The sequence below is a fragment of the Haliotis asinina genome, chromosome 9 (genome assembly GCF_037392515.1).
Source record: "Haliotis asinina isolate JCU_RB_2024 chromosome 9, JCU_Hal_asi_v2, whole genome shotgun sequence".
NCBI classification, from domain to species: domain Eukaryota; kingdom Metazoa; phylum Mollusca; class Gastropoda; order Lepetellida; family Haliotidae; genus Haliotis; species Haliotis asinina.
Window position 1 is genome coordinate 15686889 of NC_090288.1, and position 12761 is coordinate 15699649.

A 12761-nucleotide genomic window follows, 5' to 3' on the forward strand; every position below is an offset into this window, starting at 1 on the left:
TGACAGTTTGAAATTCCAACTCAATCGTTTGCGGAAGGCCATGTAAGAATCACAACCAAAACGATCAAACTGTAATTAATTTACTTCGCTCCCGAATCTTGGAAAAGTTCAACCCATTCGTCTGCGTTGAAAAATTCAGCTGTAAACTGAGAAGCAAAGTCTCCATATGTAAAGTCACTCCTGTAGTTTTGATGCATGAACTTCACAACCTTCGGGTCGCCGTTCACCAACTGATTCCAAAACCAGGCACCGGTAAAACTGGGCACTGAATAAACCCCCCAGTGGATGAAGATTCCGAACTTGGCTTTGTCAAACCAGTCTGGTAACGGCCTCGATTCCAGAGACTGCCATGTTGGTTCATACCGTATGTTTTCTATCAAATCGACGGAAATAGCTAAGAGGAACAGCGAAGCGGCAAAACCTTTGCTGGACGCCATATTGCAATATGTATATTTAATCGGCGCTTGATCGATGTCACGTGACTTTGTTTACATTCCGTTTCCCGGCCTCCTCCTAGTGGGAAACAGAGCTGACAGCTCTGGGGTTATGTCCAAACCCAGGGTTGGGGTGCTAGACCAACACCGATATACCAGATCAAAACGAGGTGTGTGAATATACGCGTTCAGCCGAGAACTGACAGAACCAAATTCATCGATTTCAGAATGTGCATGGCTACACTAACAAATATGAATGTTTACTCTATTCTTTTTAGTCCATCGCCATCATCTGTCAATCCACCAGTATCAAACACACAAACACTAAATATAAAACGCTTTCTTAAAACAGAAATCTGACATATGACCCCCGACTGTGAAGCATTTCGAGTCGGTGGTCATCTCAAATTTGTTATTTTTTTTAATCTTTAATTCTCACGTAGACACGAAGACCTGTGATCAAAGCACCTTTCAAAATACCCACTATGCATAGTGTACACAAGAAAGAGAACTGTAGGTATATCAACTTCTCTGTTAAGAGGAGCCCAACGTTTTGAGTATATGCTTACTCGAGTCGATACTAGCCTATGTCACTTCTAAATTCCACTCAAAGACTTAAAATTGTGCATGTCATTTGCATTTATCCCTGAAGAGAAAAAAAACTAACAGAACATAGAACCGTTTTATTCGTTTTTAGGCCATCGGCCCATGTACATCTGTGAACATTAACATTGTGATATAGCATTAGTGACAAAGATTATGCACTGCGGAGAGACAAACAATGTTTAGCATATTTTGCTACATTGAGTATGGTTTGATGATCTTTACTACATACTAGTTGCTTATATGAGTAAGCCATAGGGTTATCGGAAAACAGAGATGGTATATATCTAGCCCTTACCAAATTATACATTGGGCACACAAATAAGAAGTGCATAACATCTTCAACTATCTTATCATTACAATACTTACAGAAACACAATCGTTTATCGATACCATACCTTCGTCCAATGGTTGTTTGAATAGGCAACTCATCTAATCGAAGCAAACAAAAGCATCTCCTCAACTCCCAGTTTCTAATATTCATGACATAATAATCTGTATCAAAGCATGATTTTAACTGGAGATAATGTTTTAACCTATAAGATGTACTTATGTTATCAAACATCACTTGCACATTACACTCACATATGCGTTGCTTAAACAGCATTAAAAAACTATCCATATCGACAATATCCTGAAACCACCACACATCACCAAATCCAAAGCTGAAAAGTAGCTGCCTTAGACCACTCGCCCATGTTGTCCTGCCAGATTCATCGAGTTGTTTCATTAAAGGATAACACTGCCTGGGATATCTGCTATTATCCATCCTCAAAAGTTTGCACCAATACTTAACACATTTAACATGATAATCTATATACAATCGATGTCTACCACACTCTGCCAAAACAGCATTACTAGAATTATATTTGCTAACACCCAGCACAAACTTACAGAAATTAGAATGTAATTATTCTAACACTGAATATCTCTGAAATCCCCAGACTTCAGCACCATATAGCAACACAGGCTTAATTTTAATGTCGAATAGTTTAAATGCAATATTAGCTGGCAATCCCGGGAGCATAAAAAGTAACTTTTTGATGAAAAACAGCGCCTTGTTGCCTTTGACAGCTAACGTGTCTACACACTTTGACAAGACAAAGTCAAAGACAATCTATTTGAAAACAAAATACCCAAATAATTATAATACGTAGTAACCTTTATCTGAGAGCCACTAAAGAACCATTTTTCATAATGCCTTAATATACCACCATTTCTGAAAACCATGACTTCCGTTTTATCTAAATTAACTTGAAGACCCCACTTATTGCAAAAACTATCAAGAATATCTATCTTCCGCTATCTTCCAATGACACTGTCATCAACTAAACACAAATCATCCGCATATAGTAATAATAATATTTCCATAAACTCTTGGCCAACCGATGTACCTCTTAGAGTGGATGATTCTATCATATTCTGAAGTTCTAACATAAACATGGAAAATAACATTGGAATAATACACCCTTGACGAACACCACTTAATGAATCAAAGAACTCCGACACTGTAGTGTTAGAGAGTTTAACGGCACACTGAATTTTAGAATACATGTTCTTTAACAAAACAAGTATACGACCACGAACACCATTCTTAATTATGGAGTACCAAAGAAGTTTCCTGTTAATAGAGTCAAAAGCCTTTTTGAAATCTACAAAAATGCTATAAAATCTCATGCTCTTCTTAGATAGATATTTTTGAACCAAACATTATAGAGTAAAGATATTATCTACAGTAGAGTATCCGCGTGTAAATCCAGCTTGTGCTTCTGGGATCTTCTCATACAAATCGGCAAACTGAGCTAATCTGTCATTCATAACCGCAGTCAAACATTTTCCTAGCGTGTCTATCAAGGATATACCTCTATAATGATTAACATCTTCCACACTTCCCTTCTTATGTAAAGGTGTAATAATACTTTTAGCCCACGTAGAAGGAAACACTCCCGTACGCATGATACAATTAAATAATACTGTCAAATATGGAACTAAAGTACTACAACATTTCATAATTATTTCTGGCGGTAGACCATCTTGTCCAGGTGCAGTCCCGCACTTTAGCCTGTTTATGGCATTATATACTTCACTCTCTGATATATCTGAGTTCAAAATGCTCTTTAAGGTTACATCTTGACAGAAGTTACAGTTCTCCTCAGTGTGGTTGCATTCATATAAAGTTGCAGACTCCATATTATCAGGGTCCACTTGAATATCCGTCAGATTAAGAACTCGTTTAAAGTACTCAGTCAACTCCTCCGGGGGGATATTATCTCTATTTGTCTTATCCTTTGTCTGAGTTGATGATTTGAGCTTTCTCCAAAATAATTTACCGTTATTACTGGTGGCCACGAGATCATTTACAGAGGCATCTTCATATACACTTTTCTTGTTTCTGCACACACGTCGGTATTCATTTCTAACGTGTTGGTATTCTTTAAGAGTTTTTTTATCCCTCGTTCTTCTGGAAATATCCAACGTCTTGAACTTTTTCTGTTTTAACGCAGTACTCGCATCGTCATACCATTTGTTGTTATTTTATTTGTAACAGAACATAAACGTTTCTGAGTGTTGTCATAGGGGATATTCTTCAAATACATGCATTTAGTATGCATTCACAAATACAGGCCTGCTGAACAATTGTTAAAAAAGACTGTCACTGAAATGGCAACTTAGGTGTTTCCGGGTGGTTATAGCTTTTGATGCCATGCAAGATTCGGGGAGATGTCACTTACACAAGTGTGATTCATCTCATTGGTAATCTGAGGAGATATTTGCACGTGCCCATAGTTCAGCGGGATCCGACCCCGCCAACTTATATGTTTGTTCTTCGAATGCGAATGTCAAAGACGTACCCAACGCTGTGATTAGGATCTTCAAAAAATGGCCCGGGTTTCAACTGTATGAGAAATTAGTTGGATGAGGGTGGCTATTAAGACTGTAAAGGCTCACGGGTAGCTTGGGTTAACGGAGTAATAATAATCAGACTGTATTGTTAGCATATTCTATTTAATTTGGTTTTTGTTTGTTCTTTGGGGTTTTGGGGGGAGGGAAGGGTGTGGTTTCTTTTGTTGGGGGGGGGGGGTAGTTTTGTTTTGTTTGGGTATTTTTGTTTTGTTTTGTTTTTTTGGTGTTGGGGTTTTTTTGGGGTTTTTTTGTGTGTTTTTTTTTTAGTGTGTTTTTTTGTGCGTGTTGTTTTCTTTTGTGTTTGTTGTTGTTGTTCTTCTTCTTCTTCTTCTTATTCTTCTTCTTCTTCTTCTTCTTGGACCTGAGAGTGATTATGAGTTAATGAATCCGTTTGTGGTGGGAATAGTTGCATGAAGTAACTTAGGGGCTGGGGAGTCCGTGGGTACGTGCGTGTAGGTCGAAGAAATGAGTGTATTATATATGCTATATGTATATCTTGTGTTTTACGTTGTAATATCGTGTCTCATAGACCTGAGGGCCGAATGCTGTTTAATAATCTACCTTTTAATGATTTTATGAGCATGTGACACGTAAATAATATATATTTCTCTTCTTCTTCCTCATCCCCCTCCTCATCCTCATCATCATCAGCAGCAGCAGCAGCATCTTCTTCTTCTTCGTTAGCTTACGCGTGAGTGATATACCCTGACAAAAAATAAAACGGGTTTCTTCGGGGTGTCCTCTTCCTGCCGGCAGGTATTGTTTGCAGATTAAAACCAGTGGGCCACACGTATGCCGGCAAATAAGAAGAAACGGTGACGTTTATCACATTTATTTCATTTATTTATTGAATATAATACACGCAAATACAATATGAATCATTTGACAAATATCTTGACATTTTTTATTTAACTGCAATATATGTAACCACAACAAATAAACAGCCTTTCTTACAGCATCTCCAGTGGACAGTTTGGTTCCTTCTTGATATTCTCCCTAAACTTATATCCGTTGAATATACACTAAATTCTGACCACCCCAGAAATTGGTAACAAATCGAACACGTACCTCTGCCATTGTAGAATGATTTGTCGTAAAGTAATTTGCTGTTTTACAACCACCATGCCTCGTCATATCTTATTACTTCTAATGACTTATTTCTCAAATCATGAATTTGGTGGAAACTTACTGGAACAGACCATAAGTCTGCAAGGCCTAGGCTGTTAATACTAAGGCATAAGGGGTAGCCAAGTGGCTGAGTGAGTCTCTGTTTATCATATAGTCAGAGGACCGCTAAGGACGCCTTGTGCAATGAGTGGTTTTGTAGGCAAACTCACCCGGTTGTTCAATCTTCACCTGTGGACTGGACATTGTACTTGTTTGTGCGACATGAGCGCTTGCCCGCTAGCCCGTGACTACTTTCGTTTTGGTTTAGCTAGTGATTACGTTTTCTGCTTAGTCAGACTGCCTTGCCAACTTGTCTAGCTAGTAAAGCCAACTTGTCTATCTGGTAAAGCCAACTTGTGTATCTAGTAAAGCCAACTTGTGTATCTAGTAAAGCCAACTTGTGTATCTAGTAAAGCCAACTTGTCTATCTAGTAAAGCCAACTTGTCTATCTAGTAAAGCCAACTTGTCTATCTAGTAAAGCCAACTTGTCTATCTAGTAATCTATAACATACAAACCCTCAGAAGACACACAAACAATGAGTCTTTTTTTATTACTATTATTTTTTGTCAGCCTTTTTGCATGAATATATACAGAATCAACAAAAATATACACAACAATTACACGCACAAATAAATGCTGATGATAATTAATACAATGTTACGGAGGTTAAAGTAGTGGTTGTCGCATGCATGGTGATTATTCCAAAACATTTGATGAATTACTATCACGAATGCTAGATGGTGTGAAGGACTGTCGAGCTCTGTGTGTTGTAAGTGAAGGTAACTGAAGGCGTCCAGATAGCAGTAGTTCAACATGGTGAGATAAAATATTGGCACTGTGAATTCTAATTTTAGTTGCCTGTTGATAATCTGGCGCTTATAAATAAAGGGTATATATTCAAAAGACAACCCAGTAATGTTGCTGGCAGAATTAACAAGTTTGAAAAGTTCGTTTTTGTTGCTTGTTGTCAGCTGGCTATTTTTCTAGGGTACGATTCTCTTTGATGTGGTATGGTGTCCCCATATTATTTGTTAGACATCGCTGCCTTAACCGGAAGAGTGAGCGAGTTTAGTTTTACACCGCACTCAGCAATGTTAATGCACTATTGCTGTGGTCTGTAAATAATTAGATTTGGACCCAGTAAACCAATGATTAGCATATAAGCATCAGTCTACGGAAATGGAATACGAGGACGTATGTCAACCAAGTATTGGTTGCTGGAGATCACGTGTAACTCGGACTCTCACAGGTCACTGTCAGTATAGATAGATCTGTACATTTGTGTTGGATCATAAATAATGTCAACTACTATATAGACATACGCCGTCGGAAATACTATTCTCTCTCTCTCTCTCTCTCTCTCTCTCTCTCTCTCTGTATGTGTGTGTCTCTCACTGTCTTTCTCTCCCTGTCTGTCTCTGTATCTGTCTGTCTCCTGTCTCTCTGTCTCCCCTCTCTCTGTCTCTCTCTCTATCTCCCTGTCTCTCTCTGTCTCTGTCTGTCTGTGTCTCTCTCTGTGTCTCGCTGTCTGTCTCTGTGTCTCTCTGTCTCGCTCTGTCTGTCTCTCTCTGACTCGCTCTGTCTCTGTCTCCCTGTCTGTTTCTGTCTCTATCTGTCTGTCTCTCTGTCTGTCTCTCTTTCACTCACTCTCTGTGAGAATACATGTTCACGCTACGAACCTTCCGAGAATATATATCAGGCACAGGCATTTATACCATCAAATGTTTACGAAAAATATTCCTTTAAGCCATTTTGTAAGAGCCCTCAAGGAAAATAAACAGCCGTATGTGAAATTGGCTAAGAGGTATTTCAACATACATAGAAGCATGTCATAACACTCTTGGAGATGAGAATAAATGAAACTATGTCTATTTAATATATACAGCAAAGGTGAACAAAAATCTAGGGGAAATGGAGTTATTCGTTTTCCTGTGATGTTTATCCAGAAACGTATTGTTAAAAGGTCGCAATGATATGATGATACATTGATATATAACGACTGAGTTGATCCTAGCTGCATATGGCGTGATTCGGAAATGATCGTAGAACTTTGAGGGCATCCATTTCCTGCAGTGGCTACTTAAAGTATCATGTGATATATACAGTGTATGAACGCTGTGACCCCAAGAGGCTAACGGCCTTGGCGCGCCAGGATAACAGGTCACAATAACACGGAGTTATATATTAAATCCAAGGGAACATCAGCATACTGGACAAAAATAGTTAAGAATATATGTAAATATTGAAATTATGAATGGTGATCTATCTACTCACTGACACACTGAAAAATATAAGTCATTATAAGGCCAATATCCTGAACTTATTTCGTCCAATATATTATGGAACATGATCAGGGAACACCATACATATAGGTCATGATCAGGGAGCATCACAGAGGATGATCAGGGAGCATCACAGGGGATGATCAGGGAGCATCACAGGGGATGATCTGGGATCACCATAGGGTATGATGAGGGAAGATCAGAGGGCATGATTAGAGGGAACTGTCAGGAAGGTCACAGGCCATGGTCAGGGAAGATCTTAAGGCATGATTAGGAAACACCCTAGGACACGATCAGGGAAGATCATAGAGTATTATCGGGGACGATCATAAGGCATGATTAGAGGGAACATTCATCTGGGAACACTACACGGTACGGGGGTGGTGGGAAGTCCAGTGAATAAAGCTATCGCTGCAATAAGGGTTCGATTCTCATCATTGGTACAATGTCTGAAGTCCATTTCTGATGTAGCCGCGGTGATATTGCTGGAATAAAAGCGTCAAATTCACACGTTAGGCATGACCAGAGCACAAAACACTACCAACAGTAACCCGTATCCTCAGGAGTCAAACATCATAGGGCATTTAATCATCGCTAGAGCACCAGTAAACGCCAGTAAGCATTTCGTCACAATGAAATAAAGAAATGACCCATTTATGTAACATAAGCTTCCATGGGCCACCACAGCTATATGACAACATCACTAAACATCTATTATCATCACAACAATTAACACGGTTTATTTTATACAAGTACTTAATATTACATTCAGCTCAACACTTGTCAAGTTAAGCTGGGCGATGACATGCATGTGGGTGACAGATTTGTCAATCGCAGTGTTAAACGACAGTCACGTGTTACTGATTAAAAACGGATATAACCTTTGTGGGTTACAATATTGTTGCTGAACATCACATTCCAGCTATAACAATAACGGCTGTCTGCAGAGTCTGGACCAGACAATCAAGTGACTGACATCACAGACACCAGTCAACGTAACTGAGATACGATAACATGCGTCAGCCATGTCAGCCAGCCTCAACACAGCCGCTTCAAAGGGAAGGCTTTCTTACTCCTATCATATGTTATTTTGTATTTCAGTGTATCTGGAAAAGGTCATAGCAGTACAGGTCAAGGGTCAGGGCCACCAATGAAGACAAACATCAAAATAAACTTCTCAAGATTTGTCCATCAATGCACGAATGGAGAACTACAACAGCAGTCGAACCAGCAGATGTCCGGAGATGGTATGGTCATTAACAACCAGAATCAAACACAACGGTTCGCTGACAAAGATCAGAGACGGTTGGAAATTGCAAGTTTGATTGCAAGTTAGAAGTGATACCCGAAGACATGTAATAATGCAGAGAGAGAGAGAGAGAGAGAGAGAGAGAGAGAGAGAGAGAGAGAGAGAGAGAGAGAGAGAGAGAGAGAGAGAGAGAGAGAGAGAGAGAGAGAGAGAGAGAGAGAGAGAGAGAGAGAGAGAGAGAGAGAGAAAGCCTTCAGGTCCTGAACATATCGAGCATATCTTTATTCATTCCTGCTCGGACACCTTCCTCGAAGGGTGGTTTGGCACCTGCATATGCATCAGTGTCACCAAAAGCTCGTGAAAGATGATCCACTTAAACAGATTAGGTGACTGAGTTTAGTTTTACGCCACACTCAGCAATATTCCAGCTATATGGCGCGTTCTGTAAATAATTGAGACTGGAACAGACAATACAATAATCAACAACAAGAACATCTGTCTACGCAATGTGAATGGGGTATATATGCTGAAGCTGGCGAAGTTGACTTTGCGACCCCGTTAGTTGCCGCTTGCGACAACCATAGCCTACATAAGGCCAATTCGAACTTCCATGGGGTCAACGGAAAGGGGATTAGCTAAAATTTGATAGGGATTCACAGGAAGTCAGTAGTAGTAATGTGCATCGGTGGGTATGGCTATATGTTTTACGTTCGGACTTTCCCCGAATTTCATTCTTGCCAAATCATATTACCTGAATATATATTCCTCATCTGATAACAATCCGTTTTTCACATGTTTCTTTGATTGCATATTAACATATTAAAACACTTATCCAACACATAAAAACGACACTCTAAGAACGTTATTCTCAATGTTAAAATGTAGACGGTATACGGGCGGAAGTCTTTCCTTTCGTTCATTGGTTAATAATTAATTGTTCGGGGAACGAATGTTTGAATCTGGCAGCTACATATGTATTGATACTGTTTGGCATTGGTTTTTCGATGTTCAATATAAAGTTACCAATATTTGTAACAAATAATATCTATGGTACCAAAATTTAGGAAAAGCGCTTAAGAGCAACTGATTTTAATGTGGAGGGCCTACCAAAAATGGTTGTTTTTGCACTTATAAAAACGACACTCTAGAACGTTATTCTCAATGTTAAAATTTAGACTGTATACGGGCGGATGTCTTTCCTTTCGTTCATTGGTTAATAATTAACTGTCAGTTTCCGTTCGCGGGGAACGAATGTTTGAATCTGGAACTCTGGACCACTGAAGATGGGAATAAGTGGATCCAAGGCTGGGTGTTTCACTAGTCTAAGTAAACTTAGTCTCAGTGTTATTCGTTACGCTCCACCACTGAGCCTAACAAACCCTAGTAGAAGGTCGCGTCAGGTAACCTTTGAGCAACCAATGACCGTCCAATCAATAGCGAGACTGTTAAATAACTTAACCAATCAGACAACGCCTACGACTACGGGATCGGAGGGACTTTCAAAATATTCAGGTCATTGACGCAGATCTCGCGACAAACAAAAATCCGCATATAACACAACTATTTGACCTGCAGTATATGGGCTTTGGGGTTTCTGTTGACATGGTCACCATTAGCTAATATTTCCACAAGATGGCATCCTTGAATATTGCCAAAAACATTATTTTCAGCGACGGTTGAAGGTATTAAAGAGATATCTAGTATAGTATACCGGTATACTATACTAGATATCTCTTTAATACCTTCTAGATTCGATCTAGGAACGTATAATAAATAAATAATGAGGACAGGGTAGAACTCGGCACGATTTGTATCGAACCGGGGGGTCCCCCCGTGTCGAACTTCTGATAGTAGTTGCTGTCGTATTTTTCCCGTACATAAAACTAGAACATTTTTTTTGTTGTTCGTGTACTATATCGAACACGTATGGACATTTTATTTCTCTGAGTTTACATTCTCGAACACGAATGTTTACACTTCGTTGTCGTTTTCTACTCTGATATATCTTGGTTCTTTCAGTATCCACGATGCTGCAGCTTGTTCTGTTGGTGTCATTCCTGGTTCGTCTACTGTTATTTGTCTTTCTGCTTGGTATATGGTTGGTTTGACGCTTGGTTGGTCTGGCCAGTCTCCCGGTATGAATTTGCTTTGTTGACTTTGTTGTCTGTCATCTTCCGTTTTTGCGTCGTTGTGTGTTGCGAAGTTTCTCATGTTTTTGTGTTGTAGTGCTGTCCATAGTTGATTGCGTGGATTGAAGTGTGGGAATAACGGAATCCTGTTTTGGATTAGCATTTCTACTTGTGCTCTGTAGGTGATTCTTGCTTGAACGAATCCTGTTGTGTGTGTCATTTCTCTTCCCGCTGCTGTGTACATGGGGTATACCATGAGACTTGCTATCGGTGCGTATTCTGGGAATTGGTACATGATGTTTGTTGTGGTGTGTGTCGAGTCTGCTCTTGCTTGTACTCTCTGTTTTGTGACGTCCCAGTCTGATTGTACTTCCATAGTGAATGGTGTGAATTTTGGTGATAGTTTTTCCCAGTTTTGTTTTCTTAGCGGTATTGGATATTCGTGTTTTTGTGGCCATCCTGCTCTTTCGTACATGGCTCCGTTTAGCACCCATTGTTTGGATGGATTTTCGTGTATGTATCCCACGTCCGATTCTGGTGTTATGACTGCTGTCTCGTGGTCGTTGTATAGGTCGTACAGTATGTGTGGGTCCATTTCCGTTCTTGCTGTTTTGTTCCAGTCTATGGTTTCTGGTGAGAGTGTGTTTTCTACCAGCCATTTTTCTGGGAACGTTCCTCCTATGATGAGTCTTGGTAACATGCTGTCTTTCGGGTCGGTGCACATGGGTTCTTGGAAGGCGTTGTTGTGCGTTCCTCTGTTGTAGATGTTTTTTCTTTGTTTTTCATACCATGTCGTGTTTGGATCTACTTCTTCCACTCCGTTGCTTATGTTGAGTGGTGTTAAGCTGTTGTCTTGGTCCAGGTTGAGTAAGAGTTGGAAGTTTTGCGGTATTCCTTGTCTCGGTTGTGTTATTCTTACTCCTGGTGCTTCGAAGTGTCCTTGGAATGCTGTGAGTTCGAATCCGTAGTTTTTTACTCTGTATTTTAATGCCAAGTTTTCGAACTCTTGCATGTCTGCCGATGTCATGGATGCTGCGCATTTGTTGTATGGTATGTACGAGAGTGGGCTTGCCCATTCTATCTTTACCATGTCGTCGTTGTTTGGCTTGTATTTGTCTGGGTAGCCTCCCCAGTTTGTGTCTATTTCGTCGTCCCATTCGTCTACAGTTTTCCATTCCGACCCTTTTCCTACTTGTTTTTTGTAGTATTCGCATGTGTTCTCCGTGTATATCGGTATTGTGACTATGTAGGATTTTTCGTATGTTTTTGTGATGCTTTCAAACCTTTGTCTGTCCGGGTTGTTGAATGGTCTGTTTGCTGCTGCATTGACGTTTGGTCCTGCTCCACTTTCTGACCCCGTCGCTGTTGCTCCGTGGGTTGTTACGTTTGTTCCTGCCGCCGTGGCTGGTTGACGTGCTGCAGTGTTGTCGTTGTCGTTGTCCGCCATGTTGTCCTGTGTCCGTTGTCCGTCGTCCGTCTGTGAATGAGATATTTGTAGCCCTTGTTTAGTAGTTTCTTTCCCGTGTTCTTTCATTTGTTTTTGTAGTTCTTTTATTTTGTTTTTCATTCTGTTTATTCTTCTTTGTATTTTTGCTATGTTTATCGGTTCTTTTCCTTTCGTTTTTGTTTTTGTTTTTTGTTTTGTGTTCACTGGTTTATTTCTTGCTTCTACCCCTCCTCCCGGTACGTCTCCTGGCACGACACTGTCTTGTATGTCTTTCCAACCCGTTTGAGATCTTTGTACGAAGGCTCTTGATGTTTGTATTTTTAATTGTGCTTTTGTCCATTTTTGTATCTGTCCTAGTTTTTGTTGTTTTTGTACTGGCATGGGGTCTAAGTTTCCTTTGTACCCGAAGACGTATTTGTGTCTGTCTAGATATTCGTGGTCGGGTGTCCCATACCTTCGTATCAAGGCTTTTCTGTGTCCTGATTCTGGTACTATTGTTTTGTGTGTGTAGGATTCATCGAATTCCTCGAATTGAAACCATTTT